At 44.5% G+C, this 18022-nt stretch overlaps 1 protein-coding gene across 1 annotated transcript in view; it reads right to left on the reverse strand.

Moving 5' to 3' along the window:
• Fam102b (family with sequence similarity 102 member B) overlaps nt 1-18022 on the reverse strand; it is a 68919-nt gene that overhangs the window by 34696 nt on the left and 16201 nt on the right. The window lies entirely within an intron of this gene.

The following is an 18022-nucleotide window of genomic DNA, read 5'->3' on the forward strand; positions in this document are numbered from 1 at the left end:
CCTGTCCTCGTAGCTTCGCTCCAGCTGTTGCAGCAGCAGGCCAGCAGTTAGTCCAAGTTACCGAATTGCACCACAAGCCTGTGACACAGCTGGGCACTCCCTCACTGTACAGACAAAGAGAGGAAGCCCTGGAGGGAAGTAACGCATTTAGGGAGCAAGGGCGAAACCAGTATCCAAATCAAGCTCGGTTAAAACCCCTTTGCCCACAGACCACAATCTCTTTCTCCATATTTTTCTTTTTTCTTTTTCTTTTTTTTTTATTTATTACATTTATTTATTGTGTGTGTGTGTGGCCAGCTCAGCCCACCAGGGGGCGGGGCTGGCTGGCATGTGGTGCTGGGGGATCAAACCGCGGTCCCTGTGCTTTGACAAGCTTGTTTCAAGTAGGTGCTTTAGACCACTGAGCCATCTCTCCAGCCCATCTCCATATTTTTCGTAGCTTCACCTTTCCAAGTTTCCTGGCTTTTGCACATGCTTTTCCCTATACCATTCTGCGCAGCTCTTGGGATTTAGCTTTAGAAAGCAAGGATAATTATTCTTCTAACATAGGACCAAAGGAGAGATCATGGTCAATGTACAGAGAACTTTCTCTTAATTTGTTTTCAATTCAAGCAACATAGGTGATACAGTACAGGCTGGATGGCTTTAATTTTCCTTCAAAGTAATAGGTACGGCCGCTTCTAGGGAAAAACAGGGACTGTTGGGTGGGCTGAAATAAGAGTTAGGAGAAACCCCTAAACATGATAGGGAACCAACTTGTACCTGCCTTGGTGAGTAAAATGAATTTTGGATTTGGACCAATCTGTTTGGTCTTATGGATAAGTAAATTAGCAAAACATAACAAATAATAATGACAATAACAAACAATTAAAACGAGAATTTTTACTGTTGCTTCCTTTCCAACCTGTCCAGGACTCAACACTTGTTACAGACATCAGCCATGGTCTGCAGGGTCCTCCAAAACTTGTGCAAACATCCTGAAATCTTAGACCCTTCAGAGTATGTTGAACCCCATGGCATATGATTATTCCTGTCACCAGGATCAACATAAAGAAACAATATTTAAAAGGCTTGCTGGGGAGATGGCTCAGTAGGATAAGCGCTTGACTGGCAAACACAAGGATCTCAGTTCAATCCCTGGTTCTGCCAAAAAATAAAAGGCCTGTTATTTTACTTTTCTTGTAAAATTACATACAAAAGATGGCATGCTGGGGACATGTATCAGCCTCTGAATGTATTACCTCAAACCTACTAAGGTAAAAAAGGAAGTGGAGACCAGGGAGAAGACGAAAGTGAGTGTCTAGCGACAGGCAAGTGACAGCTAAGTGAGCACACTGAAGAAATCTGACCCTTACTCTGGCAGCGCAGGAAGCCAAGAGCAGAACCTTCCTTTGGTCCTGAAATAGAGGGCAGGAGGAACACCGCGCACAAGGCGGCCTGAAAGCTGCTTCCAACACAGTCCGACCCTGGCTCGCTCTCGCAGAAGGGTCCCACTTACTCTCCTGGCGCTAGAACACAGGGCTCTCGGGACCGCCCACCTCCAGGGTGAACACAAGAAGTGGCCCGGCAGCAGGAGGAGGGGGAAGACGACCTCAGGGACGCTGACATTTCCCGCCTTCTCGCCTAACCAGTGTTCTTGCAGTGCTGAAATCAGGCGCACATTCATCAAGGAGACGTAGGAAAAATACTTTGCAGGGAATCCAGTCACTCTCAGAGACTAGATCCAGTGCGATGGATGCGGGGGCACCGAACAGAACGCCTCCGCCAGCTCCAGCTGCAGCAGAACCTGGAGGTGCGAGCTCGCTGGAGTCGCCGGAGCCCACTGCTGCTCAGTAACTTTTAGCGCCGGGGGAAACAGGAGCAGGCACAGGAGGGCCTCTTAACTGCAAAGTATAGACCAAAATGAAGAGAAAAAAGGACTCGAGCAGCAGAGAGCCTATGCTGGGAAAAGAAATCCTCAGACATAAGAAAGAAACTGTGGGCTGGGACGATAGCTCCATGTTCTAAGCACCTGCCTGGCAAGTGCAAGGACCGGGGTTTGATCCCTGGCAATGCATGTCATGCTGGCTGTGAACCCTGGGTGTGACGAACCAGCAACTGAGACCAGGCGTGGTGGTGCACGCCTATAATCCCAGCACTGAGGAGGCTGAGATAGGAGGATCACTATGAGTCCAGCTGTGTAGTGAAACTCTTCTCAAATTAAAAAAAAAAGAAAAAGAAAAAAGAAAAAGAAAAAGGGCTGCGGAGATGACTCAGTGGAATAAGCGCTTCCCTGGCAAGCACAAGGGCCTGAGTTTAATCCCCAGTTCCGCCAAAGGAAAAAAAAAAAAGAGTGGCCGGGGAGATAGCTCAGTAGAATAAGTGCTTGCCTGGCAAGCGCAAGGGACTGAGTTCAATCCCTGGTTCTGCCAAATAAAATAAAATAAAATAAAAATAAAAAAAGACAAAGAACTTTGAAAAGAAAAAAAAAAGACAAAGAAATTGCATCTACCATTTAGGAGTGGGATGCTATATAAGAAAAGAACATGAGGGAAGTAAGACATGCGCCCAGAAATCAAATGACTAGGATTGGTGTTTGTCTGCCTTTCTCGTAGCCCGAGAGGCTGGCCTTTGTAGACATTACCCCAGCTGCCTCGCTCTATGCCTGTGAGCACACTGAAGCGACACTCGGGTGGGGGAGGAAGACACTGACCCTGAAACATGTCATCTTGGGTTTTTAGGTTAAGCTGGCTGAGGCATCTTTCAGTGACAATGAAAGATGGAGGGCAGGAAGAAAGAGAAGTCCACCCTGCTAGGGCACATGGGAAATGCGGGCAGGTGGCTGAGGACTGAAGTCTTCCACAATGGGCCTTATACTTTATTTTTTAAGTGGTTTGTGTGTGTGTGTGTGTGTGTGTGTGTGTGTGTGTGTGTGTGTGTGTGTGCAGGGTCTCACTACACAGTTTGGACTTGTAGCGATCCTCCTGATTTCTGCTTCCCCAGTGCTGGGATTACAGGTGTGTGACCCCATGCCTGGACTCCATCGCTGGCTCAGGGGGGTGCTGGTGTGCTTAATTAAGCAAGCACTTAGTAGAGCTATATCACCGGCTCTATTGCGCCTTATACTTTAAACTATGTGCATTAATAACTTTGTTAAAATAAAAACTAAATTAACAAATTGAAGACCATTAGCAAGTATTAAATAATCTGAAAGTGGGAAAAAGGACAAGAAGGAGTCAGGACCACAGCCGCCTTCAGGACCCATGCCGCCTTCAGGACCCACAGCCCCCTCAGGACCCACAGCCCTCTCGGGACCCACAGCCCCCTGGGGACCCACGTCCCCCTCGGGACCCACAGCCCCCTGGGGACCCACGTCCCCCTCGGGACCCACAGCCCCCCTCGGGACCCACGTCCCCCTCGGGACCCACAGCCCCCTCGGGATGCACAGCCCCCCTGGGGACCCACATCCCCCTCGGGATCCACAGACCCCTGGGACCCACAGCCCCCTCAGGACTGACTGTCAATGACCCACAACTCTCCCCTAAGTCCCTGTCCTTGCAGGCATCCTCACCTCCCAGCAGGGCCGTGCTGAGGGCCAAGACCTCACCACATGGATCCTTGGACCCAAATTGCAGCAGTATCTTAAAATGGTACCAAACCAATTCCAGTCATTATTTCATCAGCAAAAACACCAACCAAACACAAATCAAAAAATAAAAACTTCATTAATTCAGCAAAGCCCTAAAACCCTGCTTTATGTTCTTTCACTTTTCATCTGTTTATGCTACATCAGCAATTTCTCCACCATCTTAATTATGCAATGACATCTTAGGTTTTTATCTTGTTTAAAATAACTGTGAAATGTAGCAGACTTTATAAACTATACAGTCTATGCTATTTGGACAAATGGAGTGCAGTTTTGGCTTCAGGAACAAAATTAAAGAAATCAAGTGAACTCTGTATGTGTTTGTTTAAAAAAATAAACAAGCAGGAAAGAAATATTTGCAGAATATTTAGCCGGCTTAGCTAGGGTAGAGGAAGCCAATGTTAAGTCTGGTAGGGCTGAGGAGAAACTAGATGGAAGGCTTGTGCACATCATTGTACATATTTACAAATAATTGAAATTACAGTGGTAAATAGGGACAGAGAACAATGAATATAAATAAAACCTTTATGGGCAAAATACACTGTATATCTGCCTAGAAAACTCATACCTAACTGGCAAGCACAAGGTCCGGAGTTTGATCCCCGGCGCCTGGGGTGTGCGGTGCCGGTCAGAACGTGGTGGTGCATGCCTACAATCCCGGCACTCCAGAGGTTGAGAAAGAAAGATTGCTGCGAGTTTGAGATCAGCCTGGGGCTACAAAAGTGAGGCACAAGGCCAGCCCGAACCGGACAGTGAGACCCTGTCTCAAAAATAACCCCCCCATATTGAAACTGTGTTAGTAAATGGTTTTAAAATTGTCTCACTGCTATTTGTTTCTCAAGAAAATTATAAAAAAAAAACCAACAAAAACCCCCCCAAATAACAGCAAAAACCAACAGTGGTCCTTGGTAAACAAGTAGCCTGGACTGTCTCCGCCAACATTTCTTGGATTTTATCATTTAAAATGTTTATTTAAGGTACTGTTACCTGAAGCGGAGGTGAATCCGGAGCCTGCCAGCCCGGCCCTGTGCAGGATGAGGCCTGAGCGCTTGCACGCCCGCGCACGGGCAGGGGCTCCGGGAGCCCAGAACCCTCATCCCGGGTTTCCAGGACTGTGTGCATGAGATGTCTGAGATCTGCTGCTCACGCCTTTCAGGACCTGTAGGGTCCCACCCAGCGAAGCCACAACAAGCGCAGGTCCCCCTTATGGGACGAAGACATCGAAGACATCGCCCAGACACCAGGCCTGCCTCTCAGCGGCAGGCTGACCCACGTGCTAGGACTCTGGATAGATTCTATGCGCCGCGCCGGGAAGTTTAGTGAGCAGAGACTCTTTAAGGAAGCAAAGCTCGTGAGATGATAAAGCAAAACTGAAGTCTAACGCAATATTATGGACGTAGTCTGCCAACCACGGTCAACGATCAGTAAGTATTTTTGATCAAATGAATAACTGAAGTCATTCATGCACCATGAATGTCTGGTACCAGCTACCAGTTTTCGCCTACGTAACTTCTCAACTGATTTAGCAATAAAGTCTTCCACTGCTTCCCCACATACGTTAGGATTAAGTCCAGCCTCCTAGACGTGGCACCTCCGCGAGGAAGCCTGGGCTGTCCTCAGTCTTCTCCCTAGACCTGGCTGTCATACTGCTCGTGGATTCCACTTCCGTGGCGCTGGTTTTCACCTGCAGGACTTTCTCTGATGGCGTCTGTCCCTCGCACGCCATCTACTCCCACTTTCAACTCCTGACTCATTTAGCTTAGTTGGTGCCGCTTGTAGAAATCTGTTCCCAACTCCGTCTTCAGGCAGCACTTGACGTCCCTCAGCAGGACGGTCTGCCTTGACTCCTGCGATACCTGTGTACTTCCTTCCTGATCTCAGAGCGCTGTACCCCCAGGACGGCTGGGGAGGCATGCAGGGTTGGGGTTCTCTGTCCTTCCACGCAGTCCCCATTCCCTGGACGGGGTCCTAATTTCCTTTTTCCCTGCCCATTTCTGGCTGACTTTCCTATCTTACATAGATTTCAAATGAGCAAATATTATTAGTGAATTTTTTTTGGTGGAACCGGGAATTGAACTCAGGCCCTTGCAGCTTGCCAGGGAAGCGCTTATTCCACTGAGCCATCTCCCTGGCCCCCTTTTTTTCCTTTTTTTTGGTGGAACCGGGGATTGAACTCAGGCCGTTGCACTTGCCAGGGAAGTGCTTATTCCACTGAGCCATTTCCCTGGCCCATTAGTGAATTTTTAAAAGATGTCCTTTCTTAATAGGAACTCAAGTAGAAACAGACATTATAAATAATCCTTTTAATACTGTAACATCATAACACTATCCCTGGATTGTCAAAACAATCTTTCTAAATAAAAAAGGTTTTGTTTGTGTGTCTAAGGCAATTACTCAGAAGTTTTTGGATGTTCTTCACTGTAGACACACAAGTACGCACACGGGTGCACACACACATGGTTGTGAAAAAGAGCTGTCCAAGCCAAACAAACCATGAGAATGGTAAAGTTAGTCTGTGACAGTTTGTTACACTGGTGAGTTACCATGGAAACACACACAGACTACTTGGCAACTGAGACAAAAGTGACATTAGTGAATGCTTTCCATACGTGAGTCATTCATTTCCTTTGAGTTTTATACGGTTGCTTAAGCACTTTCAAGAAACACAGCAACAGAAGAGAATTTGTGTTGAAACTATGGAAAGCCAAGTATTTCTATGATAAAATGATAAAGCTGCCGAACGTGACACATAATCAGAAGACAAGAAGCTAATGTTGCTAGGGTCACTGTTTATGTTTCAAAAAAGTCACAGAAAATCTAGAAAGTTGTTACAACTACAAGTAATGTCAGATAGGATGAAAACTAGCAATCCAGTTGTTGTGACCACTTATTATTGTATCAGCCAGTTGCATTATTATTCTTATAATTTGCAAATGCGTGGTCCAGGCACATATTTAAAATTACGCCGTGTCTGGTAGTTCAAAGTCTTTTAAACTTTTTAAAAATCAGTGATTATAAACCTATGGTGGGGAACGCAGGGTCTGTGTCAGACAGGGCTGCGCAGTGGTCCGGACTTAGCTGCCTGGGTTCCCTCCTGCCTTCGCTACCTGCCCGCCCCACACTGCACCTGCGCCACCCCTCCACGCCGCCAACCCTTCCGCTCGGGAACAGGGCTGGCAACAGCACTTCTGCCTCAAGGGACTCTGGGGAAACCACTGAATTATCGGTGTTCAGAACGGTGCCTGCTTTCTGGTTATCAATCATAAATGCTAGAAAATGTTTCTATCAAGGATATAAGTAGTTCTAAGTCCCTTGCCCACCAGAGTAAAATAATGCTGAGATTTATAAGTAGAAATTTTCTTCAACATTAATGGAAATTTCTATTTAAAAGACATGTAGGGCTGGTGAGATGGCTCAGTGGTCTAAAGCACCTACTTAGAACAAGCTTAGCAAAGCACAGGGACCACGGTTCAATCCCCCAGCACCACATGCCAGCCAGCCACGCCCCCAGTGGACTGAGCTGGCCACACACACACACACACACACACAAATAAATAAAATTAAAAAAAATAAATAAAAGACATGTAGATTCTCAAGGAAAAAAAGACACCTTTGGGAACTAAGGCAAAAACAAGTATTTTAAGACTCAGGATAAATTAGGTCAATGAAATTGTTACTTTTCATTACAACACTAAGTGAATGTCACTGCTAGAGGTATTTTTAGCTTGAGTAAATGGGTGGGCAACAAAATCGTTCAGAGGAAAATACAGAAGATTTTATTTATTTCTTATTGATTGATTCATTTTGCTAATGGAGTTAGAGAATGAGGGAAGTAATAATTCAGTTTCAGAGTCCCTCATTGGGAAATGTGTAGCCGACAGACGGAGGACAGAACAGAACTTGAAGAGGTCAGGACTAACAAATGTGGGTGGAAGTCCTTATCGAGCAAGTGGTCACCGAGGCCAGGAGTGGAAGAGACCAGAGAGAGCAGGCAGAGGAAGAAGGGAAGAGTGGAGCTAGAGCCCCAGCAACAGCAGCACGCAGGGGCAGGAAGAGCTGGGCAGGCGGAGGAGACAGGTCAGCAGAGGGAGCGCATAGGAGGTCACACTTGAAATGAAGAGGGACAATTTTTAAACAAAGGATCATTTAGCATCAAATGTGGGGCTGGGGATATAGCTCAGCAGCACAGCACCAGTCTGGCAAGTGCAAGGTCCTGAGTTCGATTCCTGGTACCAAAAAAAAAATAAATAAAATAAATAAAATAAATGTGGTGAGATGAGGTGAAGACTACAGAGTTCATTTGATTTATTTTTATTGTTTTTTGAGACAGTGTCTCACTGTGTAGCTCAAGCAGGCCTTGAACTCTCATCCATCCATTGTCCTGCCTCTGCTTCCTGAGTGGGGGGACTGTAAGTGCGCACCACCCCATACCTGGCTGGGCCCATCAGATTTAGCAACAAAGAAGTCCCTGATAACACTAGCAGGGGTAGTTTCGGTGCAAAGGTGGATGGAAGCCAGATCACCATAGGAAGTGGAGATATGGGACACACACAACTCAGGTCTTTCAGTAACACAGTGAAGAAAATTTAGGGTGGCAGCCAGACACAAGCATAGCATAAAAGGAGGATTTCACCTTAACATGTGAGGGACTTAAGAAGGGGCGATGGGCCACAGCAGGCCCAGCCATGAGAATGTCAGTGTGGGACTCAGGCCACAGGTGGGCATCTCCCAGCATCAGAAGGGAAAGGTAGAATGAAGTCTGCACAGGCCACTTTGTCAGGAGACCACTGTTCACCATCTGGAACTGTTCTAATGAGAAATTTCATTAAAAACACAGTACTGCTTGGTATATAGTAGGCCCTCAAATGTTTGCTGAACACTCGCATGCTTACAGTCTGCTGTATGTATTACAGAAAGTCTTTGTACCTTCATGTAAGAAAATACTATTCTGTGCTAACAAATGTTCTAACAAGATCTATCATTTTAGACAAAATGCCCCACACGGAACAGGAGAAAGTATTTGCAAACCATGTATCTGATGTGGAGTTGATATCGAAATATATAAGGAACTCACACAAGTCAACAGAAAAAAGGCAGCATACTCAGTTACAAAATGGGCTGGCAGGATATAGGATATGGTCACGCACGCCTGTGATGCCAGCAGCCGGGAGTTGAGGCAGGAGGACTGCTGTGAGTTGTAGGCCAGCCTCAGCCACAGAGTGTGAACCTGTCTCAAAACCCAAACAAAACCAACCCAACCCAACCCAACCCAACCCAACCCAACCCAACCCAACCCTACCCCACCCCACCCCACCCTGGGCACAAAAGGCCCCTTTTTAAATGAAGATGTATAAATGAAATGGCCAGTAAGTATATGAAGAAGTGCTTGACATTATTAATCATCTGAGAAATATAATAAAAATTACAGTGAGATAACATTGCTTGCCAGTGGCTATTACGCAAGCTTGGCAAGGATGTGGAGGAGACCCCTGTATGCTGGTGGTGGAACATAAGTCGGTATATAGGATCATAGTGGAAAACTGTATGGAGGCACCTCAAAAACTTAAAAAAGAACTATGATACAATCCAGCAATCCCACTTTTGGGTATATATCCAAAATAAAGGAAATTGGTATTTTAAAGAACTATCTGTACCCCATAATAGCACCAATCTAGAAACTAAGTAAGTGTTGACAAATGAACAAAGAAAATGTGATTTACCCTGAAAGTAGAAGGAAATACTATTATTTCCACAACATGGATGAACTAGGAGAATATTATGCTAAATGAAATAACCCAGTCACACAAAGTGAAAAACACTATATGACCTTGTATGTGGAATCTAAAAATTCAAACTCATGCGAGAAACTTTATTTTGCTGTAACTGTACAAAGTCTACACAGCATCACTTCTAGTTTCTTGAAAGAAGGATACAGATGTAGAGGACCCAGTAATAGGAGAATTCCTAGACTGACCTAAGGCAGTGATGGCAAACCTTTCAGCACTTTCTGTGACACAAACAACCCGCTGTGGCCACAGGTTTGCACTACTGGATGTTGGGAGCCACAGGAAGCTAGGAAATTGATCAGATATGTGCAGGTGGGACTGGGCCTCAATGCCTAAAGCAAACAAGCTACCTCACTCCTGAGATAAACATCCTGCCTGGTTAAGGTTGGCTATTAGTTGCTGGGCAACCTTGCCTCATGTGTTACAAACTTTGCAAAAGTATAAACCACCTTTTTGTTGTGCTGAGTTAGTCTTGCCCATCAGGTGAACTAGTGACCACCTGGCCCAGCTTTGGTCTTCTTGTCTTTCTCATTCCTGCCACCATGTCTCCCGGGATGGAACTGTTCCCAGTGACACCAGTGGATCACTACAACCGACCTGTAAGAAAGACCTCATACTGAAAACCTGACAATATACATGAGTCTAGAAAACTGAACAGAAAAATAAAACAGTCTCATTTCAATAAATTCAAAATCCTGCAATGACATAGGAAACTATGATAATCTGAACTACGATAATCTGAAAGAATGAAAACTATGCAGTTAGTACAAAGATCAGGGATTGGAAGGAGAGAAGGACTAAATGGGGCACAGAGGGACTGTAGGGTGCTGAAACTGCTCCACGTGCTGGGTACACATCGCTGCAGGCGCTAAAAACCAATGCATGTACACGACCCAGCGAGAACCTAACGTGAACTGCGGGTGTGGGGCAACGGTGTGGACAGACAGGCTCATCGTGTGCAAAGAACGCACTGGCTTGGTGAGAGGCGCCACCACCACGGGCTGCCATGCGCCTAGTAGGGCTCCAGGTTGTCTGAGAGTTTCTGTCCCTTCTGCTCAACTTTGCTGTAAAGTTAAAACTGCTATAAAAAATAAGGTATATTTTTAAAAATGTGACCCCTTTTAGGAATGAAAACACATTCTCTACGATACTTAAAACAGGACAATGGAGTAAGTTTTCAGAACTCAGAGGCTGCCATGAACTGTGGTCTGGTCCAAGCTACGCACTGTGCAAGGAGGAAAACAGAATGAATCACTCATAGATGCAAATTAAAAATAAAACAAGCAAAAACCTAATCAAACTCAGCCACACCAAAAAGCGATCACTCCAGTACCCTTTCTGAATTAGCCACGAGCAAAAGTGCGAGAACACAAAAAAATTAATAGAAAGGTTTTAAGAATTAGAGAAGGATCAGTAACCAAGTAAGCTGTCTTTGCTCTTCATGAATACTCTATGGACGGGGCTGGAGAGATGGCTCAGTGGTCTAAAGCACCTACTTGGAACAAGCTTGGCAAAGTACAGGGACCACGGTTCGATCCCCAAGCACCACATGCCAGCCAGCTGCGCCCCCTGGTGGGCTGAGCTGGCCACACACGCACACGCACACAATAAATAAATGTTAAAAAAAAAATTTAAAAAAAAATACTCTATGGACATGTAGGAAAATAAGAGCTGTAAACACTGTACAGTTACAGACCCAAGCAGCCAGTTTCTAGAGCAAGAAATACATGAGTCCTTAAGAAATGTGGGCTAAGAAAAATATATGCAGTGTATTATTTGTTGAAACTGTACTTCCGATTTGATTTGAAACCGTCTCATTGCTATCTGTTTATCAATAAAACTTTGAAAAAAAAAAGAAAAAAAAAAAGAAATGTGGGCTAAGGCACAAACCTCTCAGCTACATATGCAACGCTCCATCGTCTCCCCAGCCTCTCGGGCGGGGTCCACCGAGTCCTCATGAGTCCCCTCGAGTCAGTGACTCCACTACACTGAACTGCGCAGGCCTACGCATCTGCGCGTCTGCCTTCATGCTTCCTAGTGGACGCCCTCGCAGACGCCTTCTGTCCCTTCCCTACCATCCAGCCTCATCTTCAAGGATAAAGGAGGGGGGATGAATTTTATAGTCCAAAGAGCTGGGCTTTAATTTAATGACAACACTGTATGCAAATTGCTTTCCTCTGCATAACTGTCTTATTTCATGAAATAAGCAACTGCTGTACTTTGGACATTTGTTGTTGGAATCTATAAAACAGTTCTAGAACCGTGCACTCCCATGTGCTTTGCAGCCTGGCTCTGTGGAACTAACCCGTGTCCAGCAACAGACGGGTGACTATGAAAAAGGCAGCAGACACCCACCAGGAAATTCTATTCAGCCTTTTAAACAACTAGAAAATTCAGTCACTTGTGGCACTATGAATGATCCTGGAGGTCACTCATTACGTAAGTGAAATAAGTCAGGCAGAGACAGGCAACAAAGAAACTGCAATTTCACTTTCTTGTGCAAGGTAAAAGGCTCCAACGCAGAAGGAGGGGCGTAGTGCTGGTTCTGAGGCTCTGTGGGGAGCTGCGAGGTGGGGAGTGCCTGGGCGCATACGAGGTACAGACAGGAGTGCGCTCTTGTGCTCTACTTACTGCATGGAAAGGCGAGTGGACGGCTTTGGTTAATTAGATGTGCACTTCAAAGGACCTAAAGGAGTTTTCAATGTTCTCACCAAAAAGAAATGATAAATATTTGAAATGAGGGTCACAGCTAGCTGGATTGGATCATTTCACAATGTGTACATGACAAACACCATATTGTACCCCACATACATGATGAATGAGACAAGACTTCAAAAGGAACATTAAATGGATTATACAAGTATAGATGCGTGTGTGTGTGTGTGTGTGTGTGCTCACACTGCACAAAACACAGTGACTTAAAGACTCCCCTCAGAAGCTTTTCCAAGGGTCTTGAGTAAAACAATTCTCGTTCCTATGAACTTCTGGGGTCTTCTACCTGTATGTCTGGAGTAGCTGCCTTACAGACCACAGATATAGAAAGCAAGGGACAGCAGAGTTTAATGAAATTTTGCTAAATATAAAGTATTCCTCTTACTGATACAAATCTACACCAGAGTAAGAAAGTGTATAGGGGTTTTCTGGTCCAGGATATTAACTAGTAAATTCAAAAGAACATGTATAGTCACCAAGGCGGAAACCAGTGACAGATAAGATTGCAGAGTGTTTTTACATTGTGGAGATTAAGAGTGAAACGAGACACAATGACACAGCTGTACTGTAACGCACAGCAGTGTGAAGGCTTTCTTCTGGCTGTCCTGGTTATCCTCATGATAATGAGATTACAATGGTAGCAATTCCTGCAGATGACATAAGTGGCAATCAAAGGCCCAGCAAAGCAGTGAGCTAGCTGTGCTCCACAGGAAGGTTTGGGGGAGGACCCTGTGCATTGGTGAAGGACAACTCGGGGGTTGTAGATGAGAGCACCGCTCTGGGCGCCCATGCGGGGCCAGCCTGGGGTGGCACAGACGCGCTGCGGAACCACCTGCTGATGCAGACCGCAGTCAGGCTAACACATTTCACGCGTCACCTTGCAGGGCTTGGCCTGACACCACTTGTTACACAGGAGGAAGGGCAGAGAGCAGGGCAGGTGAATGAAGGGAAACTGTAGTAAATCTTTAAAACAAGTAGTTTGGACAATTCAGTACCGCCAGAAAGGTATGGGGCAGATGGGTTTCACATGAGTTACGTTAGCAAAAAAAAAAAAAAAAAATCTCTCAACTTCATTTTGAATTACCAGTTGGTACTAATTTAGTTTTTCAAACGAGGAACTGGTAAGTGCTAGCAGTCAGTTATTACTGAGTTCCTGGTTGCTTCAGGAAGCTTCCATTTCATTAAAAGGAGAGCTTACAGTTTTCAACTATATATAATTACAAGGACTACTATCTGTTTTACTGGTGCGATGATTAAATTTATCTTTCCATTAATAGCAAGTATAAAGACAATTTACACTTGCTTTATTAATTTAGCCTAAGCCAACATTCTGGAACTAATTATCTTCTTTGGCAAGCGCCATGAACAATCTTTTCTACACATTTTCTCAACCGGCTAAAACCATTTCTTCCTTGTGCATACAGCACTTCGAGGCATCGCTGCTGATCTGTGGCTGCAATTCCTGTGAACGATAAAACAGATACGATTTGATGTGAACAATGGAGTGTTACTCCACCCTTACAGACCATTTTAACTAGGAAGGAAACATCACCGAGCGAGTCTGTTACAATGCTTTGCTAGTGATATGTGAAAGAAAGCAAACACGCCAAGTCCAAAATCAATACTGTGGGGAGTTCATTTCATTAAGGTAAGTCAGTCTTGGCACAAGCGAGATGATAAGGCACAATGCTTGGAAAGACACTTGATTTAAGAATTTCTTCTGAAACCAGGAATCGAGTTGTAAGACAAAAAAATGGGGCAAGTTTCGTTGTAATATTTTCTCTCACATGATTCTTCTGCCCCAACCTGTAATCACATTCCAGGCTCTATCTCAAAGATAAATACATCAAATAAAGCCGCATGTTCATGTTTCACCCCTCCTCACTGTACTTTCTCCTTCTCTCCTTCGGTAAGCCTCCCCCAGCTCAGTCTTGCTCCCTGCTTCTGGTGCCCCTCATCTGTGTACCTCCCTCAGAATCTAGTTCTTGCTAGGAACCAGAGAGTTCTCTCTCCTCTCTCCAAGTTCACCAAAGACTTGCTGACTGTCAAATAAAGACAGCAGCGCAATTCATAACAGCTAAGCCCTGGGCGTGGCCTATATGCCTACCAACAGAAGAACAGAGGACACTTACATATAATGGAGTAGGATAAGGGGCCAGGGAGATCATTCAGTAGAATATGCGCTTGCCTGGCGCTGGTGAGATGGCTCAGTGGTCTAAAGCACCTACTTAGAACAAGCTTAGCAAAGCACAGGGACCGCGGTTCAATCCCCAAGCACCACATGCCAGCCAGCCCCGCCCCCTGGTGGGCTGAGCTGGCCACACACACACACTAAATGTAAAAAAAAAAAAAAAGAATATGCGCTTGCCTAGCCAGAATAAGGGCCTGGGTTCAATCCCCGGTTCCACCAAAAAAACCCAAAACAAGCAGGAAAAAACGTCAGCAATTTATAGAACGACAGATGTATCTTGAGACTATAGTATGAAGTGAAATAAATCAGACACACAAGCTTAAATATCACATGATTTCCCTTATGCGAAAAATTCAAAGTATAAATAAAAGCAACATAAAGATAAATGACAGGAAAAATTTAGTCAGGCCTTTTACAAGTGAGAAAGGGACTAAGATGGAAGGAGGGAAGAGAGGAGGAAAGGGTGGGAAGAGAGTGAAGATGTACCGGCTTCCCACGAGGAATGCGAACATTACAATTGTAAAGCTGCACAGTAAAGAAAAAACAAACAAACAAACAAACAACCTGGAGAAAAAGCAAGCCAGCACTTCCAGCACGCATGCACGCCCCTCGTCGCCACCCCGGCAGTCAGTGGCTCTTCTACAGCTCGGCTCAGTCTGTTCCCACGACACAGCTGCGTGAGTTGGTCCTTTCCTACCGAGACACTGTCCACGGGCCTTACGTTTTGTTCTGCGTGCTTTCCTTTTCCCACGCTGTCACCTACTGGGACTGCACCTCACATTCAGACCTAACGGTCAACAATAAAGGGAACAGACCGCAAAGCAAGAGGAACACGCCAAACAAGGCATGTTGTGTGATTCATATCCCAATCATGAAAGAATGTTATGCGTGGAACTATTTTTTTTTCTTTTCTGTATTTTAGGGAAGGGCCTAAAGTGTGTTCAGGGTCTCACTACTATCGGACTCAACGTGATCCTCCTGTTTACAGCCTCCCAAGAGCTGGGATTACAGGTGGGTGCCACCACTGCCCAGTCTCAATTGCCATCTCAGCGCCTCCCATGGGCAGGGCTGGCCCGGGGGCCTGGGGAGTGAAACCCCAGCCCCTGCACCAGCTTGCAAACGCTTTAATCACACATGGCACTATTAAACTAACATTGTACTAAAGGATGTAATAACACACAAAATGCTTATATTACAATGTCGCTAAAAAAGCAAGATAAAAACTATGTATATAATTGGGCTTCACCTATATAAAATATGAATTAAAAACACTAGAAAGCTGTATTTCAAAATATTAACAGCATGGATGGGTAACATTTTTTCCTCTTCTTTTTAATTAATCTATTTTTTGAGACAGGGTCTCACTGTACATTCAGGCTGGTTTTGAACTTCCTTATGTAGCCCAGGCTGGCCAAGTGCTGGGATTCCAGGCGTGTGTCACCACACCCAGCTGCCTTCTTTTTTTTTTCTTATAAACTTTTTAAAATTTATTTACTTTTAAAATATTTTTATTCATATGTTTGCAACACATAATGATTACCTTTATCATGGAGAGTTTGTACATGTATATAACACATCTTTTTGTTGTTATTTCATTTGCCTTCTTTTTAATTTGTATACTTCTCAAATTTTCCATATTCATGTTGCTATACTTTTAGAATAAAAAAAATGAGTTCAAGGTCATACTACGTAAGAAGAATATTTAGTCTTTTTATGATGGAACCTAAGGAAAGCCAGGTCCCCAGGGTGCCTTTCCAATTCTGTCCTTCGACACAGCCCCCACTATTCTGTGCTCTGCTAGCCCCCTGGCCACTGTGCTCACCACACTGTACCCACTCACGAGTCAGGCACAGGGTGTTGAAAGCAGGGCCCAGGCAGAGTGGCCCGGGCCATGATCCCAGTGTTCCCAGGGCCTGAGGCAGAAGGATGGCAAGCCTGAGCTCTGCCTGGGCAATTCAGCAAGACTCTGTCTTAAAATAAAAAATATCTGAGAAAAGGATAAGGCTGTGCCTCTGTGCCAGTGCCAGGGCCAGGGTCAGTCCCCGATCCTGCCAAAGGAGAAAAGGCAAGGCAGACCTTTGCGCTCTACCAACTTTCGTACCCTAAACCTTGCAGAGCTTTGTGTCTGGCACCAATCTGTAATAAGTATTAGTATTTATTTTGGGGGGTGGGTACCAGGGATTGAACTCACGACCTTATACTTGCGAGGCAGGTGCTTAAGCCACTGAGCTATCTCCTCAGCCCCTGTAATGAATGTTATTGACAGGAATAATAAACATAGAACTCACTGGCTAAAACAATATGTGATAATACTTGCTCTTGGCTAAGCTGCCATCCAAATTAAGAATTCTTCACAAAAGTTAGACATGTAACATGTGATCTTAAAAGTCTTAATAAAAATACAGCCCCTAGTAGGTGATGGTAGAATAATACACATCTGGATACTAAAATATGCAGAAATTGTAAAAGCAGAAGAACAAACCATGAAAAATGACTTGACAATGTAAAAATTAAAATGAAAAACAACAAACTAGTTTAATTTCCTGGAATAGTGTCTAGCACCTAGCAGACAACAGGTATTTGTTAAACGAAAGAATAAACTTGTCATCTTGGTCTTAACCATCCAGGAGAAAAGTATAAAAACGAAGTATAAGAAGTAAAGCCATGCTGTTATTTTTTAAAAAATTTATTTATTTATTTGTGTGTGTGTGTGTGTGTGTGTGTGTGTGTGTGTATGCGTGTGTGGCCAGCTCAGCCCACCAGGGGGCGGGGCTGGCCGGCATGTGGTGCTGGGGATTGAACTGTGGTCCCTGTGCTTTGCTAAGCTTGTTCTAAGCAGGTGCTTTCAACTACTGAACCATCTCACCAACCCCATAGTTTTGTTTTGTTTTTCTGGCGGAACCGGGGATTGAACTCAGGCCCTTGCACTTGCCAGGGAAGCACTTATTCCACTGAGCCATCTCCCCAGCTCTAAGTCATGCTGTTATGTCGAGCTGAAGGGGACTCAGGTCAACAATTTCTGACATTGCCAGTGAAGCGGAAGACCCAATACTATTATGGACTACTGGACTCTTTTAGAATATATTTTGCTGAGTTAACACACCTATAATATTCAAATAACAGAACTAAACAAAAAAGGGGATACAGATGAATGTCCATTTTGTATCTGTGTATTCAAAATGGTTAGGAGAGATATATAGTTACATTCTCTTAATGAATAGGGGGATTTGTTCTAACGGTGTTTGTAAATAGGATATCATGTCCGCATCTTGTACAGCAATTAACCACTAGGAAGAATGTATGCAATGTGTTAATTATTGAAATTGTCCTACCAATTTGGCTCGAAACTGTCTCATTGCTATTTCTCAATAAAATCATGGAAAAATAAATAATGCTTAGTCTGAAAGAATAAAATAGGGTTTTCTACATCAAAAAAAAAAAAAAAAAAAAAAGAAGAAAAAGAATAAACTTGTCCCAGGAATTGACTGACTTAACAGAATTCTTTAGAAAACACTTTTTAAAAATAGCTTTCTTGAGCTGTAATTCACATATCACACATTTTGCCCATTTAAAGCATTCAGTTTGGTGTTTTTAAGTATACTCAGTGTATGAAACCACCAGAGCCATCCTAGGCACTTCCAGAAGAACCCGAGCGAGTTCCATGAGCAGCCGCCCTCCGATCCCTCGACCCCCCAGCACCACGCACCC

Source organism: Octodon degus, unplaced genomic scaffold (assembly GCF_000260255.1).
Source record: "Octodon degus isolate 3935 unplaced genomic scaffold, OctDeg1.0 scaffold00084, whole genome shotgun sequence".
Classification (NCBI taxonomy): Eukaryota; Metazoa; Chordata; class Mammalia; order Rodentia; family Octodontidae; genus Octodon; species Octodon degus.